This window comes from Pseudorasbora parva, chromosome 17 (assembly GCF_024679245.1).
Source record: "Pseudorasbora parva isolate DD20220531a chromosome 17, ASM2467924v1, whole genome shotgun sequence".
NCBI lineage: Eukaryota > Metazoa > Chordata > Actinopteri > Cypriniformes > Gobionidae > Pseudorasbora > Pseudorasbora parva.
This window is the reverse complement of record NC_090188.1, coordinates 38139271-38156948: the sequence shown is the minus strand read 5'-3', so window position 1 is coordinate 38156948 and position 17678 is coordinate 38139271. Positions and strand designations below refer to the sequence as shown.

General features: G+C 44.1%; 1 protein-coding gene across 4 annotated transcripts in view; it reads right to left on the bottom strand.

Moving 5' to 3' along the window:
* Positions 1-7159, bottom strand: part of tjap1 (tight junction associated protein 1 (peripheral)) — a 183770-nt gene extending 176611 nt beyond the window's left edge. For 2 of the 4 annotated variants that reach the window (XM_067422601.1, XM_067422602.1), the window contains exon 1: positions 6722-7157. The gene's annotated coding sequence lies outside the window, so the exon portion shown is untranslated. Of the gene's footprint in view, positions 1-6721 lie in introns of all 4 variants that reach the window. The other 2 variants (XM_067422605.1, XM_067422603.1) reach the window with 2 other exon arrangements.
* Between the last annotated feature and the right edge of the window lie 10519 nt (positions 7160-17678).

Genomic DNA, 17678 nt, shown 5'->3' with positions numbered 1-17678 from the left:
GATACAGGCGATGCGGAGTCATGAATACATCACCAAAGACAAACAATTATGATAGCGATGTACAAGTCCGATGTTTTAGTGATTATAGTTTGGTAACGTTAGCTTGTTGTAAGTCACCCACTACAACTAAAAAGATAATAAGCCGGTGTGTGAATGTAGTTAATGTAGATTCACCGCTGTGTTGGGCTCAATGTTATATGGAAGAACTTTGAAGAAACACGACAGTTTAATAATTAAATTCCGTGTGGTGAACGTGAACCTATGATAAGCAGCCCACGCACGTCGCTCTGTTTTATGTCGGATGGGATCGCCAAAATATCTCCAAACCACTGAAGTTGAGCGAACTAACTTGTCAACGATATCCGTGTCCTCCGAGCTGGTCGTGAGCGCTGCATTTTCTTCACTATTGCTCATTTTTAATCGCTCCACTTAACTCCGATCCTCCAAGCTTGTCAGCCACAGACTGTAAACATCACCACGTGCAGCACCCAGAAGCCCAGTCTGCAATACGCATGCGCAGCATTACGCATAGCGCGTATATCGAGAATTTATCGACCTGTTGTTATCGTTTTATCGAGGAAAATTATATTGTGATAATTATCGTTATCGTTGTATCGCCCAGCCCTAATCAACATACAAGGTCATTATGATTAATATAAAAACAAGGGTGCCACAAAACTTTACATTTGTGCGACCAACTGAGAAAGACAGTCGCACCAGAGAGACCAGTGAGAAGAATGAGTCTAGAGCCCTTTAACATCAACATTTAATCTTCTGGAGCCATAACACCAATTATTAATAACCCGGGATTGACCAGATGAAATTTGCAATATCCAGAATTACATTGAATTAGCTAGTTGTACAATCCCAATAAAGACCAACATTTAACCCTGATCAGCAGCATGTTCAGCTCTTAACAAACGGCACTTTGCTAATTGTTTATCGACATAACCCATCTGTAAGTAATGCTGAGGCATGTATGACTTATCAACTCACTTTAAGTGCACTCAATAAAAAGGGAGGAGGTATGGGAGCAGCTAGGCTGTCATATCAAGCAAGCATTACACACTGAAACACTGCGGTTCATTCGACCTCCCCTGAGAGGCATCCAACACAGAGACTTTGTCTCACACTAGTGAGCTGCCTACACTAACAAAAAGAGGACCAACGCTAGCATGGTAGTACTTTGAGTAATATGCAAACAGAAGCGTCTTGCCCATTCACTTCTGTGCGCAGAAGTGACCCTAACAACCCTACACTGCCCGAAACATGCTGTCCAGGTAGGCAGCTCACCAGGATTGAGACAGCGTCAGAGAAGTCAATGACATTAGGATGCTGATCTACTTTAAACAGAGCTGGATTAGTGACGCTCCAACCTTATATCAACACTACAGCTACTGAAATAGACCTGTGCATTACGTTGCAAAACTGTAAAACTGAACATTATCGCATACAATTAAACCAGATGAACTCTAAAGATAGCATTTTACCGCATATATATTCAAGACACTCATACAACTCGACCAAATAAACCATTTTTGATTACTTTTACTATAAGTAGATATGAACTTCAGTTGTATTTCTTAAATGGCACAGATCATAACACATTTTTAGAATATTTAAAGATTGATAATATTGATCACAAAAAGTACATTGATCAAAAATTTGCGCTACACTGCTATTGAGTTAAATAGGTATTTGTGATAACGATTTGTGATTTGTGCGCACTCACTTTGCTACAGTAAATATGCTACAGATGTATACTGTATATCTGCCATGAAATAAAATGATGTCATTCTGTGTTTGAACACAATGTACACGGCCAAAAAAAGATTTGCATCTGGCTACATACATTTTTAAATGCTGATGTATCAACAAGTCTACAAGTGAACGCAAAGCGCTCTGGTTTCACTTCATTTCAATGTTTATGTAATGGAAAATGTTTTTTGACCATTATACGTCAAACTTAGCCTGACAAGCCAGACCCACATCAAGATGTTTGGTCTGGAAACTCATCATAGACAGGGCTCAATCAGAGAGGCGGGATAAACGGTTTGGTCCTTCAAACTCCCTCTGCATGCGATAGGATAGCGCTACAACCAACCAGAGCAATGAAGAAGGTGAAGTGGCGTTAGTAGACAGATTAAACTTTTGCCGTATCCAGTCGGCAAAACTCCAAACACATCTTACTTTTTTGCCGTTCTTTGATCTTTTCTTATTAATTACTCACCCTCATGTCATTCCGACACCCGTCAGACCTCCGTTCATCTTCAGAACACAAATGAAGATATTAGTGTTGAGATCCGATGGCTCAGAAAGGCCTTCATTGACACCAATGTCATTTCCTATGAAGCGATGAGAATAGTTAAAAAAACTAAATAACGACTTTTATAGTGATGGGCCGATATCAAAACAAAGATTCGAACGGTTATGAATCAGCGTATTGATTCATGATTCGGATCACGTGTCAAACTGCTGATATCACGTGACATTGGCGATCCGAATCCTGAATCGATTCACTTCATAACCGTTCGAATCTTTGTTTTCAAATCGGCCCATCACCTATCAATCACTTATATAAGTCGTTATTTAGTTGTTGTTTTTTGCGCACAAAAACTATTCTTGTGTCTTCATAAAATGATAGTAGAGCCGCTGTAGTGAGATGGGCTTTGTAACGACGTCTTTAGTGCCTTTATGGGTCTTGAGAGAGGAAATGACATTGGTGTCAATGAAGGCCTTTCTGAGCCATCGGATCTCAACAAAAATATCTTCATCTGTCTTCCAAAGATGAACGGAGGTCTTACGGGTGTCGAACGACATGAAGGTGAGTAATTAATGAGAGAATTTTCATTTTTGGGTGAACTAACCCTTTAAAAGTATTTTAAGTTTGGAACTACAATACGTTTTTTGATACACTGTCCCTTTAAAATTACACGTTAAAGTAAACCATTATGGCAGAAATATGTTAATAATAAAATATACTATTTAGGTTGGCTTTGTCACAAATGAATTAAAAGATGACCACAAGTGGATGCAATAGCGTTAAGTTTATATCACAGCTCAGCCCGAGCTGCTGATCTCTGTAAAGCCGCAGTTTCCTCCTAATCTCTAACCGTTTCTCCTCCATATTGCTTTAAAATACAGCATTCTGTACAGAATTTAAATGTGTCTGATATGTTATTCTGGTCTGCGACATATGATCCGCTCTGAGCTTTTGAGACTCTGGACTAGACCAGATTGTGCGCACGCTTCACGTGACACTAAACCAGACTTTATTCACTCCAATGGAAAGCATATTTACACTGTCTGATAAATCCCCTAGCGCACTATGTGCCATTCACCATGTAGAAAACAGTAAATGTGTGAACAAGTGACCATTTTCAGCCCCAGCTTCAGAGTCCAGTGCTGCGTTCCACTCCACTTTTAGACACGCACTTGTGAGCTTCCCTAAGCACTTCCCCTCGGGGGAATCCCCGCCACCATTTTGAAGTGCGTTCCACTTCATGAAGTGGACAAGGAAAGTTTATACGGACAGACCCTTGCTCTCTTGATTTTGACCGAGGGAGCGAGTCTACATCACATGTACACTTCAGGCAGCTTCATATACCACAATGCAACGCGATTGTGACGTCACCGCATATCGCGTTTAATTTACCCCACCACAAACAACTCTATGATATTTAAAATATTTTTCAAAACATTTAAAACAATCTAAATACACATATACATATAGAATGTTGCATTAAACAATTCCATAAAGGGAAAAAAATAATAAATACACTCCATAATGGATTCCAAGAGATCAAGGGCTTAGGGCGTTCCAGTTCAGTCCATTGCAAAGGTTCCGCCTGTAGTGGACACGCATGCAACGCAAGCAATGGCGCACATCTGAGTGAACGACACGGAGGGAAGTTCGCGAGTGAAGGGCATATTAAAAATGAACTGGAACGCAGCACAGTTATAATCAGGGGTTGACATTAACTTTTTTGCTCACCAGCCACCGTGGCTAGTGGTTTTCCAAAGTTACTAGCCACTCAGCATTTTCACTGGCCACAATTTTGCTATTTGGAAATTACATTGTATATGTTTAAAGTTGACTTTGGCATGTGTAAATTATTTGACTTTGAATCATTTTACTTGATTTAGAAGATTTAAAACCCTTTCAAACTTTCAAATGCAAAGTGACCCCCCCAAATCAAGACAACATTATATATCAGCTGGAATGTGCAGGTGGGCAAGGGGTGGGCAATATAATAGATTATAATAGAATATAATAGGTTCATGTGAGAAATGTAATATGATAGGCTATGAGTTATTTTAGTTAGGATATATATATATATATATAATTTAAAAAAATACCCTAAGCAAATTACAAAAACAATAGTTAATATAAACAAAATAAAAATTCAGATACTAATACCTATTTATTTATTTAACATCTGTAGTTGTTTGATTAACATTAATGACAGACAGGTATTTAATTGGGCTGCTGAATGCATGGATGTAATATTTGTGACACATATCCAGTTATTACCCACCTGTTTACGTACACTTAAGCCATAACTGACAGTGTTCATGCGATGGACATTTTGACATCAGTGTGCGCGTGTATTTGAGAACTGATCACGCGTGCGACAGAGTGCGCACGAGAGAGAGAGAGAGAGAGAGCACGCACGCGAGAGAGCGGTTTTGTTGTGTGTCATTCAGCGCGATTCCGCCTATCTCGCCTTCACTAAGTATAAAGAATTGTAGTTGAATGGTAGCCAATTTTGTGATACGACAGTCTTGGCATTTCATTTAGCTGTAAATTATATTCAACCAGCCAAAGTGGCTAGTGGGAGTGGCTGCCGTACCCGCCACAGCTGAAATCTACGGGTCCGCATTTGGCGGGTGTTATTAGGCTTGTTCGACTTCACCTAGCGATGCGCAGACCGATCGGCGGCTGACTTGAAGCACTGCATGCCGGTTAGAAATGTTGTCCGACTTGAGACAGCGCCGACTTCACGTGTCTGTGACGTATGTCAACAAAGTACCGCGAGAGCGATTCGAGAGTAGCCGGCTGATGCAGCCGCTGCAGATTCTCAAGGGGGACTGCAGGTGGATGCAAGAGCTCTGATGACGACACAGCTGATCCACGATTGGCCGATTCACCGCATGACAGCAAACACGTGCGTTTCGTGTTTATTCTAAAACCTTACGTTATGCTAATGCTCCAAATTATTTATTTATAACAGTAAAACCTCTTTTCGTGTAGCCACGATTTGTTATATCATCATGTTTATCAAACTAAAACTGATAAAAACCGCGGACAACACTTCATTGATAGTGTATGTTTATATGTTGAACATTAATCTTGTCCAAATAGACGCTTTATTAAACAGTACATAAAGTATTGAATGAAAATATCATTTGAAACATCTGTGTATTTGAGAAATATTGCATTTATTTAACTTCAGCTGTGATAAAGTTTGCAAACGCAGTGCAAGCGTCACCACGGGAAGCAGAAAGTGTCCGACTTCACGTCTCCGTTTGCAGCTCCTCCCCGCCTGCACTCGGCTACTCTTGCCGATCGCATGCATCCAGCCGCAGCCGATGTCGAACACACCTAATGTCAAGCCCTGGTTATAATGTAGGGGGTGGGGCTTCATATTCTAGAGAGCATTTGATTGGACAGAAAATCTGATGTGCAAAGTGATGTCATCAAAACCATTTATCCATATTGGTGGAAGTGAGAGACTAAGTTTTGAATGCTTACATCTTCTAAAAAAGCAAATTTTGTCATTGTTTTGGAGCACAATGGCTTATAGATAACCGATATGCTATCATATTTAAATACCAACCCACCAAAAAAAAAATATTTCATGGAAACTTTAATTAAAAACCTAGAATGATGTGAATAAATGACTTCCTGAAGCTGCAAGCGACATTAACAAGCAAGCCACACAATTAAATCATCAATCGCAATTATTTGTATGACAATTAATCGTCAAGCAAGATGTAAGGCTCGTGACAGCCGGAGGGTTGATAACCGCAGGTTACCTGTGTGTGTGTGTGTGTCCATGATGGACGAGTTATTTCAGCATAAACTCAGAGTAGCCTATGCGTCGAAATATCGCATCGTTTTTTCCTCCTAGTAGCATTCCGCCAAGTTATACTATTTCATGTTAGGACACGTGAATAAAACGTTAATCCCCATCGCTTTAGGACATCATCATAGATCAAGCCGCTAAACGGTCGAGTTATTAAAGAAGACCGCGTAACAGGATCGGTTGCACAACCGGATCTGTTAATAATGAGTATATCTGATCAGAACAGCAAAAAGGCATTTAAAAATTAAAAATGTGTATGTTTAAATCACGAACCATGTGAAGGGAGAACACACATTACACAGATTGTATTGCCGAAGGGATTATTTTCGCCTGTCCGTGGCCATGACTGAATAAATCCGCGTAAAACACCTGACATCGACACTTTTAAGAATAGTAACCTTCTCTAATCTGCTATTCGATCAGTGCCTTGAGGATATGTAGATCGGGAAGCATTTTACAGGTCTGGCTTGATGTTGAGATTAAACACAGCACTATACAGGGTGTGTTTATCAGTTCATCTCAACGGCGACTGGCCGCGTTTATCAACAATATATGAAAATAAGATTTGATAGTAACGTCACATGAGCAAAATTAACTACTCTTACGATGGTATATATTCATGAACTTCTTACCTGCTGCCACTAGTGAATTTTCCGCAGTTAAACCCAGAGTTCCGCGTAGATCAGTCTCGACTCTTGCTCAAACTGAATAAACTTTGCCCGCTTTTCCTTCTTCTCCTCGCTGGCTAACACTCTTGGCTAACGGCCGCTCAAATCGCTCCGCTCGCGCCGCCGAGAGCGAGCGTCGATCCTGCGTCCTCTCGCCGGTGTCGCTCGTTGAGGAGTTGAAGTGTTACCACGGATCGCAGGTGTGGATAACCGCTCTTCCAGATTTCAGATAAAGTTTATCTCCATCTTCTCCCGTTCAGCGCCATCTTTCCCGCGGGGCACGCCGGGTAATCCTCAGGAATCCCGACGCGACGCGACGCGTTCGCTGATCGTCTGGAGTGTTGGAATGCTGTTGGGATTAGGGAGACAGCAGAGGAGGTGAGCAAACTCATCTCTAGCACTAGAGACCTCGGGTCTATGTGATGATAGTTTTCTGAAGTTGATGCTGGCAATGGTAAAATAATTGTAGGCTACCCATTTTTACTTAACACTTTTATTTTTATAATGTCGTGGATAAAATAGTAGGCTAATATATCATAGTAGGCCACTATTTACACAGTACGCAGTGTATTAAAGGTCCAGAAAATACTTTGATAGGCGTACCATAACAAACAAGCAGTTAAATGGCCTTCATTATAATCCATGGCATAGGAAGTGTATGTCAATGCCAGTTACAAATGCATTACAAAACCCCTAAAAACTCTTCATAAGGCCTACATTTAGACAGGGTTCCCATGGTCATGGAAATGTCAGAGAATTTTATGGAAAAGTCTTAAAATTAGTAAACGCCTATGACTGTATAAATATCCTATACAAAATCTGCTAAGGTGTAAAAAAACATTTTCATGATTTAAAATAAAAAGATTTTAGTTATAAAAGACAATAAAAAAACTTGTGCATCAAAACCAGTTCAGTAAAAATATTAAATAAAAAAATAGCTTGATTTTCAAAAGTCAAATATAGGCTATTTGTTAATATGTTGTGTATTAAAATAAATGTGTATTAAAACAACACTTCTCCAGCACATTTATGCCCAAAAAACAAACGTAGTTTACCCCTCATGCATGTTATCACATCCGTCAAAAACTGTGTGGCTTTGTGTGACTCATGGGCATCAGTCACTTCCCTGAATACTTGCTTGTTAAGAAATAAATAATAATTACCTTAAACACAATCCCTCTGTTTTCAAATCTACATCATTTAAATATCACTATATTGATGTCTGTCAAAAAGTAACATGCAGAATGCACTGTATTTTGGGGAAGCAAGGAGTACACACACTTCCTGGAAAACCCACACTACCGTTTTTGAATGTGTCACTTTCCAAGAAGAGGGAAAAATGATTGGCTGATCCAAATGAAAAACGTCATCAGGTTAGTGAACATCATTTTACAAGTTTTGGTTTTGACAGACATTTTTATGCATAAACTACACATTCTGATTCGGACATTCCTCTGATTTGAATATATTCAATACTTTGTATTCTTGACTGGTCTTTTTTTGGCATTAGATGAAATGATAAATGAGTGATCTTGAGATGAGTCCCTGTAGTCGTCCAGTTTGACTATACTATGTTGATGTAATTATAAAATAAACCGTTTTTTAATGTATTTTGATCTTCTCAGTTGTCTGAAAGATTAAGGCAATTATCAAAGTTTGATAAAATGATTTATTTTCCAATAAAAGAGTTTGATTTGTTACATTTAATTACCCCTGAGCAGATTTTGTCTTTTGACTTGATATATATGCATGGTTTTGTAAAATATTACCCCGAAGGCTATCAATTCAAAGCGAAATGACATTTATTTAATAAACCTAAACCAAGGGTCAGAAACCTACAGTATAAATCGATGGCATGTGAGCAAAAGCGAGAGCTGTGTGTGTATTTAATTCAGATAAAGTTCATTGCACATACATTTTTATCTACATTCATCCTAGTAACACCTTGTTTTATTTAATTAGGAGCTATAAATATGATTGTGTGAGACTTTTATATTAAGAGTAGTGCTTTAAAATATCCTTGGTTACATATTGGTTTTTGTGAGTGCTTGTATAAAGTCAAATTGTTGGCAGTATAGGCCTACATGATATATTACCTTGGCTACATATTGCATATTACATCAGTTGCATCAAATATATATATATATATATATATATATATATATATATATATATATATATATATATATATATATATATATATATATATAAATATATATATATATATATAAATATATATATATATATAAATATATATATATATATATAAATATATATATATAAATATATATATATATATATATATATATATATATAAATATATATATATATATATATATATATATATATATATATATATATATATATATATATATATATATATATATATATCCAAAAGAGAAGAACTACACAAATGGCATTTAAACAGAAAGATTCAAAAAGAGGCCTGAACACAATATGTCATGGAGAGAAACTCAGCAGCAGATGGCAGTCAAGGGTGCTGTACGCCTCAATGCCAAAGGGGCTTCAGCAGGCAGAATGTTTGTGTAGTTAATTGTGGCATCAATAAGAGTGTACTGAGACCTGGCCAACAGTCATTGAGAAACTCATTGGTAAATGTGTGCAGATTATGTGGACAGTGAATAAACAGAAATTGAAGTGTTCTAATTTCTCCTCCTGTTTTTTCCCCCTCTTATCCCATTTTAGAGTCACATCAGTAAGTCAGATCATGTTAATGTGATCTTCTACTCTTTCACCTTAGAGGAGTGTTGATCTGAGCAGATTTCCCACACTGTTCGGGTCTAGCAGAGCATTTAAAGGAAAAATCGATTCACTGAGGAAACATATCCGTCCACGAGGTGCCGTTGTTTTAGTTGTTTTCCCCAGATGTGAGGCCCTTCATCTGACAGGTAGCGTCAGCGCTCAGGTGAATACTAATGCTGAACCGCTCTGTCACCAAAGCAGACAGCTGACCTCAGAACAGCCGGCACAAAGCATGTGCTTTTAAAGGGGTCATAGTCCTCTTGCCCCAGACCTCCTGCTGGCTTGTATCGAAGAGCATGGGGAGGCCAACATTTGCATTTCAAGCAAAGAGGAGAGACTTCAATGACTTCAAACCACCAACCCTGCATGATTCATTTTTAGTACACCTGCGGACTTGTGTGGTCATGAAGCTGCCCACACAAATGCAAGCAAATCTACGTGAACAGGGAACATGCCTCTGTTTAGACAAAGAAAGGTGAATCTCATTTCACTGATGTTTCCAGGAGGATTTTATATAAAAGCAAAATCTGAAAAGGAAAAGGATTCTAGAAAGTATATTGCAAGGTTTACCAGTAGGTTGGTGGTGGGAGACTTTAGTGATTAAGACTCTTAATTATTGTGGCAAGGGGGGCGTGGTTCAGCGAGGTCTGCAGCGGGAGAGAGGGCCGCGGGACGAGCGGTAAGTGAGTGGGTTGGACGCAGATTAATAACACCTGTCTCTTGTTCTAGTAATGAGCGCGGAGACGGGATAAAACACCAGCGGAACCGGAGACCAGGAAGAGAGAGAGTCGGACTGTTGATGCGAGACCCTGAGTTATCCGGAACCCGGAAGTGCGTGACCCGGAAGTGAAACTGAGACTGAGCATATGAGAAAACAGACACACACTGAAGTGTGCACGTTGAGATTGAGTTTGAAAATAAAAAGCATCAACAGTCCTGCCGACCCCCGTGTCCTCTTCCTTCCTTACTCTATCGAACTTGTTACACTGGTGCCGAAACCCGGGAAGGAAGCAGGACAGCGCCGCCGCCATGACAACGCCCTCCGCCTCGCCATTTGCGGATATCATCAACTCCCTCGCGGTCCTCCACCAGGAACACCATCAGGCATTGCTGGACCTTCGGACTGAACAGGAGCGCCGCTTCGAGGCGATCGTCCAAGGCCAGCAAGAGGACCGCGAGCGGTTCCGGAGCTGGATGGACCGGGAGGTTCGCGCCGAGGCCGCTGGGCGGGCCAGCGCACCGGTGCACGTGCCCCTGCAGAAAATGGGGCCGGAAGACGACCCGGAGGCCTTCGTCGATTTGTTCCAGAAGGCCGCGGAGGCCTGCGGGTGGCCCCGGGCACAGTGGCCGGTGCGCCTCATCCCCCTTCTATCCGGCGAAGCCCAGGCGGCCGCGCAACATCTACCGGTCGCGAACCTCCTGGACTACGACGACCTGAAGCGGGCCATACTTCAGCGGGTCGGCCGGACCCCAGAACAACACCGCCAGCGTTTCCGCTCCCTGGAGTGGGGTGAGGCCGGTCGACCCTTCGCCTTGGCCCAACAGCTCCGGGACGAGTGCCGCAGATGGCTGCTGGCCGGCGGCAGCGACGTGGACCATGTTGTCGATCTGGTGGTGCTGGAGCAGTTCATCACTCGGCTTCCCCGGAAGACCGCCGAGTGGGTCCAGTGCCACCGGCCCACGTCGCTGGAGACGGCCATCCACCTGGCGGAGGACCACCTGGTGGCGTGCCCGGGGGTCGGCGAACCCCCACTAACTTCTCCCTCTCTCTCTCCCCCCTCTCTCTCTCTCTCTCGACCTGTCCCTCTCCCCAGGTCCCGCCCTCCAGGCCCTCCTCGCGTCCCCCCCAGAGGCCGGGGTGGGATGGGCCTTGGACCGTCTGGGAGTTCGCGGGTCCCGCCCAGAAAGGCGGGGCCACTGGGGGCTGGTGGTGACAATGGCTCTGGTTCCGCCCCCTTTCCGCGCTCATCCTCCAACCCACTCCCCGCCGCAGGGGTGGCGGGTAAGCCTGGGCTGGCCTGCTGGCGGTGCGGTGATCCGGATCATTTTGTGGACCGATGTCCGAGGATGGACATCGGGACAATGATCCGGATCCCGGACGTCCAGCGGACCACCCCCGATCAAGCAGGAGAGTACCAAATTCCTGTAAGTATCAAGGGGGGTACATATCAGGCCTTGGTGGATTCAGGATGTAACCAAACCTCGATCCATCAAAGCCTGATGCAGCCTGGGGCATTGGATACAAGCCGCATGGTTAAGGTGCGGTGTGTGCACGGGGATGTGGTGGAATATCCGGTTGTCCCAGTCACGATACAGTTTAGGGGGAAAAAGCATAATGTTGAGGTGGCGGTTAGTCCCCACCTCCGGCATCCGCTAATTCTGGGGACGAATTGGCCCGCCTTTTCGGCGTTATTGGGGTCGTTATGTGCGGATGCCGCTTGGGGAAACAAGGCTAGGAACGGGGCGGTGCGAGTGCAGGTTGGCGAGACTGATACGGGACCCTTGGGAACAGCTTCAGGGGAACCGAGCGGGGTTGAGAGACTGATTCTCTCGGACCGCGATGACTTCCCTCTGGAGCAGTCCCAAGATGAGACTCTAAAACATGCTTTCCAACAGGTCCGCACTATCGACGGTCAGTCCCTCCAACCCGCATTGCCCGTCACGTATCCTTATTTTGCCATAATTAAGGATAGGTTGTATCGAGTGACCCAAGACGCTCAGACAAAAGTGGATACAACCCAGTTGTTAGTACCAAAGAGCCGCCGGGAAATGCTTTTCCAGGCGGCTCACTCTAACCCGATGGCGGGCCACCTGGGACAGGAGGCCACGCTGAATCGTTTAATGACCCGATTTTTTTGGCCAGGCATTCATGACAATGTGCGCAGGTGGTGCGCGTCTTGTCCTGAATGTCAGTTGGTGAACCCACTGGCCGCCCCAAAAGCGCCATTGCGCCCCCTACCATTAATGCAGGTCCCCTTCGAGAGAATTGCGATGGACCTCATCGGGCCATTAGAGCGATCCGCACGCGGACATCGTTTTGCGCTAGTTATCGTGGACTACGCAACACGATATCCGGAAGCAGTGGCTCTCCGCAACATCTCGGCGAAGAGTGTTGCGGACGCACTGTTTCGTTTGATCTCCCGGGTGGGGATTCCGAAAGAAATCCTCACTGATCAAGGCACGGCGTTTATGTCACGCACGTTAAGCGAATTATACGGATTATTGGGCATTAAATCCATTCGAACCAGCGTCTATCACCCACAAACAGACGGCTTGGTCGAACGATTTAATCGCACTCTTAAATCCATGATCCGTAAATTCGTACAGGAAGACACCAAAAATTGGGATCGGTGGTTAGAACCCCTCTTATTTGCTGTGCGCGAGGTCCCGCAAGCCTCCACGGGGTTTTCCCCCTTCGAGCTTCTCTACGGGCGACAGCCACGGGGGGTGCTGGACGTCCTACGAGAAACTTGGGAGGAGGGGCCTTCGTTGGCTAAAAACGAAATTCAGTACGTCATGGACTTGCGAACAAAACTCCACACATTGGGGCGGCTATCTAGGGAGAATTTGTTGCAAGCCCAGGACCGCCAGAGCCGGTCATATAACAGGGGTACTAAACTACGCAAATTCACACCGGGAGAGAAAGTGCTCGTTCTACTCCCAACGTCGAGCTCAAAATTAATGTCAAAGTGGCAGGGGCCGTTTGAGGTCGCACGGCAGATAGGAGAGCTCGATTATGAAGTGATACGATCCGATAGGAACGGGGCACGTCAAATATACCACCTCAATCTGCTTAAAAAATGGAATGAGGTGGAATCGGTGTTGTTGGCAACGGTGATCGGGGGAGAGGATGATCTCGGGCCAGAGGCGAGCATTAAAGCGCAATCAGTCGCGTTGGCCCCAGGGGGAGATCACCTCTCACCGTTACAACTCGCTGATTTATCGAAATTACAGGCGGAGTTCGCTGACGTGTTCTCGCCCCTACCGGGACGTACCGACTTGATTCAGCACCATATCGAGACCGAGCCGGGCGTGGTAGTTCGCAGCCGGCCGTATCGCTTGCCTGAACACAAGAAAAAAGTAGTTCAGGACGAATTAGGCGCAATGCTCGACATGGGAGTAATCGAGGAGTCCAACAGTGACTGGGCGAGCCCGATAGTTTTGGTCCCCAAAACAGACGGCTCGGTCAGGTTCTGTGTGGACTACCGCAAGGTGAACGCTGTGTCGAAGTTCGACGCGTATCCAATGCCACGGGTTGACGAACTGTTTGATCGGTTAGGCACGGCTCGATTTTATTCGACGCTGGACTTAACAAAGGGCTATTGGCAGATCCCCTTGTCTCCATTGTCCAAAGAAAAAACAGCTTTCACCACGCCGTTTGGATTACACCAATTTGTCACGCTTCCTTTCGGCTTGTTCGGGGCGCCCGCAACCTTCCAGCGGCTCATGGATAGGATTTTGCGTCCCCATGCTGCATATGCTGCTGCGTACCTAGATGACATAGTGATTTATAGTCACGATTGGCAGCGGCATATGCAGCATGTGAGGGCGGTCCTGAGGTCGCTGAGGAGAGCGGGGCTCACGGCCAATCCGAAGAAGTGTGCGATTGGGCGGGTGGAAGTAAGGTATCTGGGCTTCCACTTGGGTCATGGACAGGTGCGTCCCCAAATTGATAAGACTGCCGCAATTGCAACCTGTCCGAGGCCCAAGACCAAAAAGGAGGTAAGACAGTTCTTGGGGCTGGCGGGATATTATAGACGGTTTATACCAAATTATTCGGACCTCACCAGCCCTTTGACTGATCTTACTAGAAAGGGGCTACCAGATACGGTCCAGTGGACGGAGCCGTGTCAACAGGCTTTTACCCAAGTAAAGGCTGCTCTATGTGGCGGGCCGCTGTTACAATCCCCTGACTTTTCTCTCCCTTTCTTGTTGCAGACTGACGCGTCGGACAGGGGGCTGGGCGCAGTCCTGGCCCAGGAGGTGGAGGGGGGAGAGCGGCCGGTGCTGTACATTAGCCGTAAGCTCTCCAAGAGGGAAGCTAAGTACAGCACCATAGAAAAGGAGTGTTTGGCCATCAGATGGGCCGTTCTCACCCTCCGCTATTACCTCCTGGGGCGGGAGTTCACTCTCTGTTCGGACCACGCTCCTCTCCAATGGCTCCACCGCATGAAGGATACCAACGCGCGGATCACCCGTTGGTATCTGGCTCTCCAGCCGTTTAAGTTCAAGGTGGTCCACAGGCCGGGTGCTCAGATGGCTGTGGCCGATTTCCTCTCCAGAAATGGGGGGGGGGGGCTGCAGGCCGGACGGCTCCCCGGCCTGAGTCGGGCGGTGGGGGTATGTGGCAAGGGGGGCGTGGTTCAGCGAGGTCTGCAGCGGGAGAGAGGGCCGCGGGACGAGCGGTAAGTGAGTGGGTTGGACGCAGATTAATAACACCTGTCTCTTGTTCTAGTAATGAGCGCGGAGACGGGATAAAACACCAGCGGAACCGGAGACCAGGAAGAGAGAGAGTCGGACTGTTGATGCGAGACCCGGAAGTGAAACTGAGACTGAGCATATGAGAAAACAGACACACACTGAAGTGTGCACGTTGAGATTGAGTTTGAAAATAAAAAGCATCAACAGTCCTGCCGACCCCCGTGTCCTCTTCCTTCCTTACTCTATCGAACTTGTTACAATTATATTAACATCTCAGGTTGTATATACACATATACACTCACCTTAAGGATTATTAGGAACACCTGTTCAATTTCTCATTAATGTTATTATTTAATCAACCAATCAGTTGCTTCAATGCATTTAGGGGTGTGGTTCAAGACAATCTCCTGAACTCCAAACTGAATGTCAGAATGGGAAAGAAAGGTGATTTAAGCAATTTTGAGCATGGCATGGTTGTTGGTGCCAGACGAGCCGGTCTGAGTATTTCACAATCTGCTCAGTTAAGCCTCTTTCACACTGCACGTCGGACCCGCAATATTCCCGAAACATTGCTGGGTCGCCTTCTGTGTGAAAGCAACCACATCCCGGAATTGATTACCGAATTGAACCCGGGTCGGGGACCTAGTAATATTGCGGGGTTCAATCCGGGAAGAGCGCTGTGTGAACAAAAGCCGAAACTAATGCCGCAACGTGTACGTAGTTATCATGCGACTCCTAGAGCTTGTTTCTTCAATAACACAACCCTGCAGTGCCAGAAGAGCTAGTCGGTGTTTTAAACGCAGAGAGTGTTCGTATACAAAATAAATTAAAATTAAACAAGCAGAAATGTGCGCAAACTGGACACAAGTCGAGACCACGGAGCTCCTTACTATCCGCGCTGAAGCTGAGATCGCTCGCCATTATACGTCACATCAGGATGTCACGTGTCAACTCGACCCGGGACCGTTACGGGTTGTGTGTGAAAGCGCACATATTACAGTATTTCGCTGGCAGTGTGAATGGACCAAATCTAGCGGCCCGGGAACAAATGCCGGGTCGCATTATCCGTGTATTTGCCGGAATCGCAGTGTGAACGGGGCTTTACTGGGATTTTCACACACAACCATTTCTAGGGTTTACAAAGAATAGTGGTTTTAATAGGTTTTAAAAGGATACTTTGAGAATCTGGTTTGTTTTTGGTGAAAGTGTACACTCAGATAAATAGCGGTTGATCTAACTGTGTGTTTAGTGTAACCAGTTGTGTTTTGCAAAACATGAAACAATGGTGGTGACTATAAATGATGTCAGCAGTTATTCTGACACACACGGAATTAACACGCCAGAAATCACACTGCAGATTGTAATTATACATTCAGACTGTTTGACTTTCTGCGAGACAGTAGAAACAATGAGGTTTCGTTTCCCAGAGGGCCATTGATTCAGTCTCTTCCTCTATCGGCGCCTTTGGGCTGTTTGTTTTCCACAGTTGGATTGGGTTCTGGGCTGTTGGAAAAAACATTTGTGGCACAGCGGGAAAACCTGCCACTCCTACCAATGCATGGAGAAGCTCTCAGCCACTAACGGGAATCAGGAAAGAGGATGCTGTCAGCCTGTTTGTCTAGACTGTCATATACAAATCTTGCAAAAAATATCCTCTGTATAGTGAGCTCTCTGGCACAGAGCGGATATTTCACTACCTATTTAGCTTGAATCGATATCTCTTCTGCTAGGAGTGTAAAAGACTGGGATTTGTGGGGTTTAAATAACGCTTTCAAACTATGGCAGCAAGAAAAGAGGTATTTCTAAAACAGTGGATCCCAACTGGACCCAACATTTTCAAAGCACACACTCTTAAAATAAAGCTTGTTTATTGGCATTGATGGTTCCATAAAGAAGAACAGGAAAACACACATTGTCCAATTTACTTACACTCTAAAAAATGCTGGGTTGTTTTAACCCAATGTTGGGTCAAATATGGACTAACCCAGCAAATGGGTTGTTTTAACCCAGCGATTGGGTTGTTTTAATCCTGCAGTTGGGTTAAATATTTGCTTAAGACAACCCATCTGCTGGGTTAGTCCATATTTAACCCAACATTGGGTTGTTTTTTACTCATTATTATTGATATATATATTATTTGTTATATACGCAACACATTTGTGTTTCTCTTCTAAAGGTGATTTATTTGCTTTCGATTAACCTTTCTCAATCTACTAGATGTCATTATTTGGGGTGAATGTGAACCAATCAAGTACTTGAAAATGATTTTTGCTGAAACTGTAGTTCCCAGCTTTGCTCGGGACTTGACGGGAAGAGTAACATTTTTGAACGTATGTGTTATGTTATGTGTTTTTTGGGCAAAATTAGATAAGGGGGAGACTTTATATTGTTAAAAAGTGTTTAATGTTTAATTATGTTGTAATAATTAGAACCATATAAATTATACTGGGTTACCATAGTGGAGAAGAGCGGAGCGATTGCTTAGGCTGTGGACTGAGACAGCTCATGTCATTAAAGAGCATTTCATGCATAGATATGTTCATTATGTGCTATTGATGGCTAAAGAAAGCTAGTACAGTCTTATTAATCAGTCAAGTGACCACAGAAACATACAAAAACAAAATATGATTTGATTAAAGAGGCAGGGTCTCAAAGTGGAACCGATCTACATGATTAAATCATATAAATCCAACATGTGTTTTATTTATTTTTAGTGAGGAGCCTTTGCATTCCACAA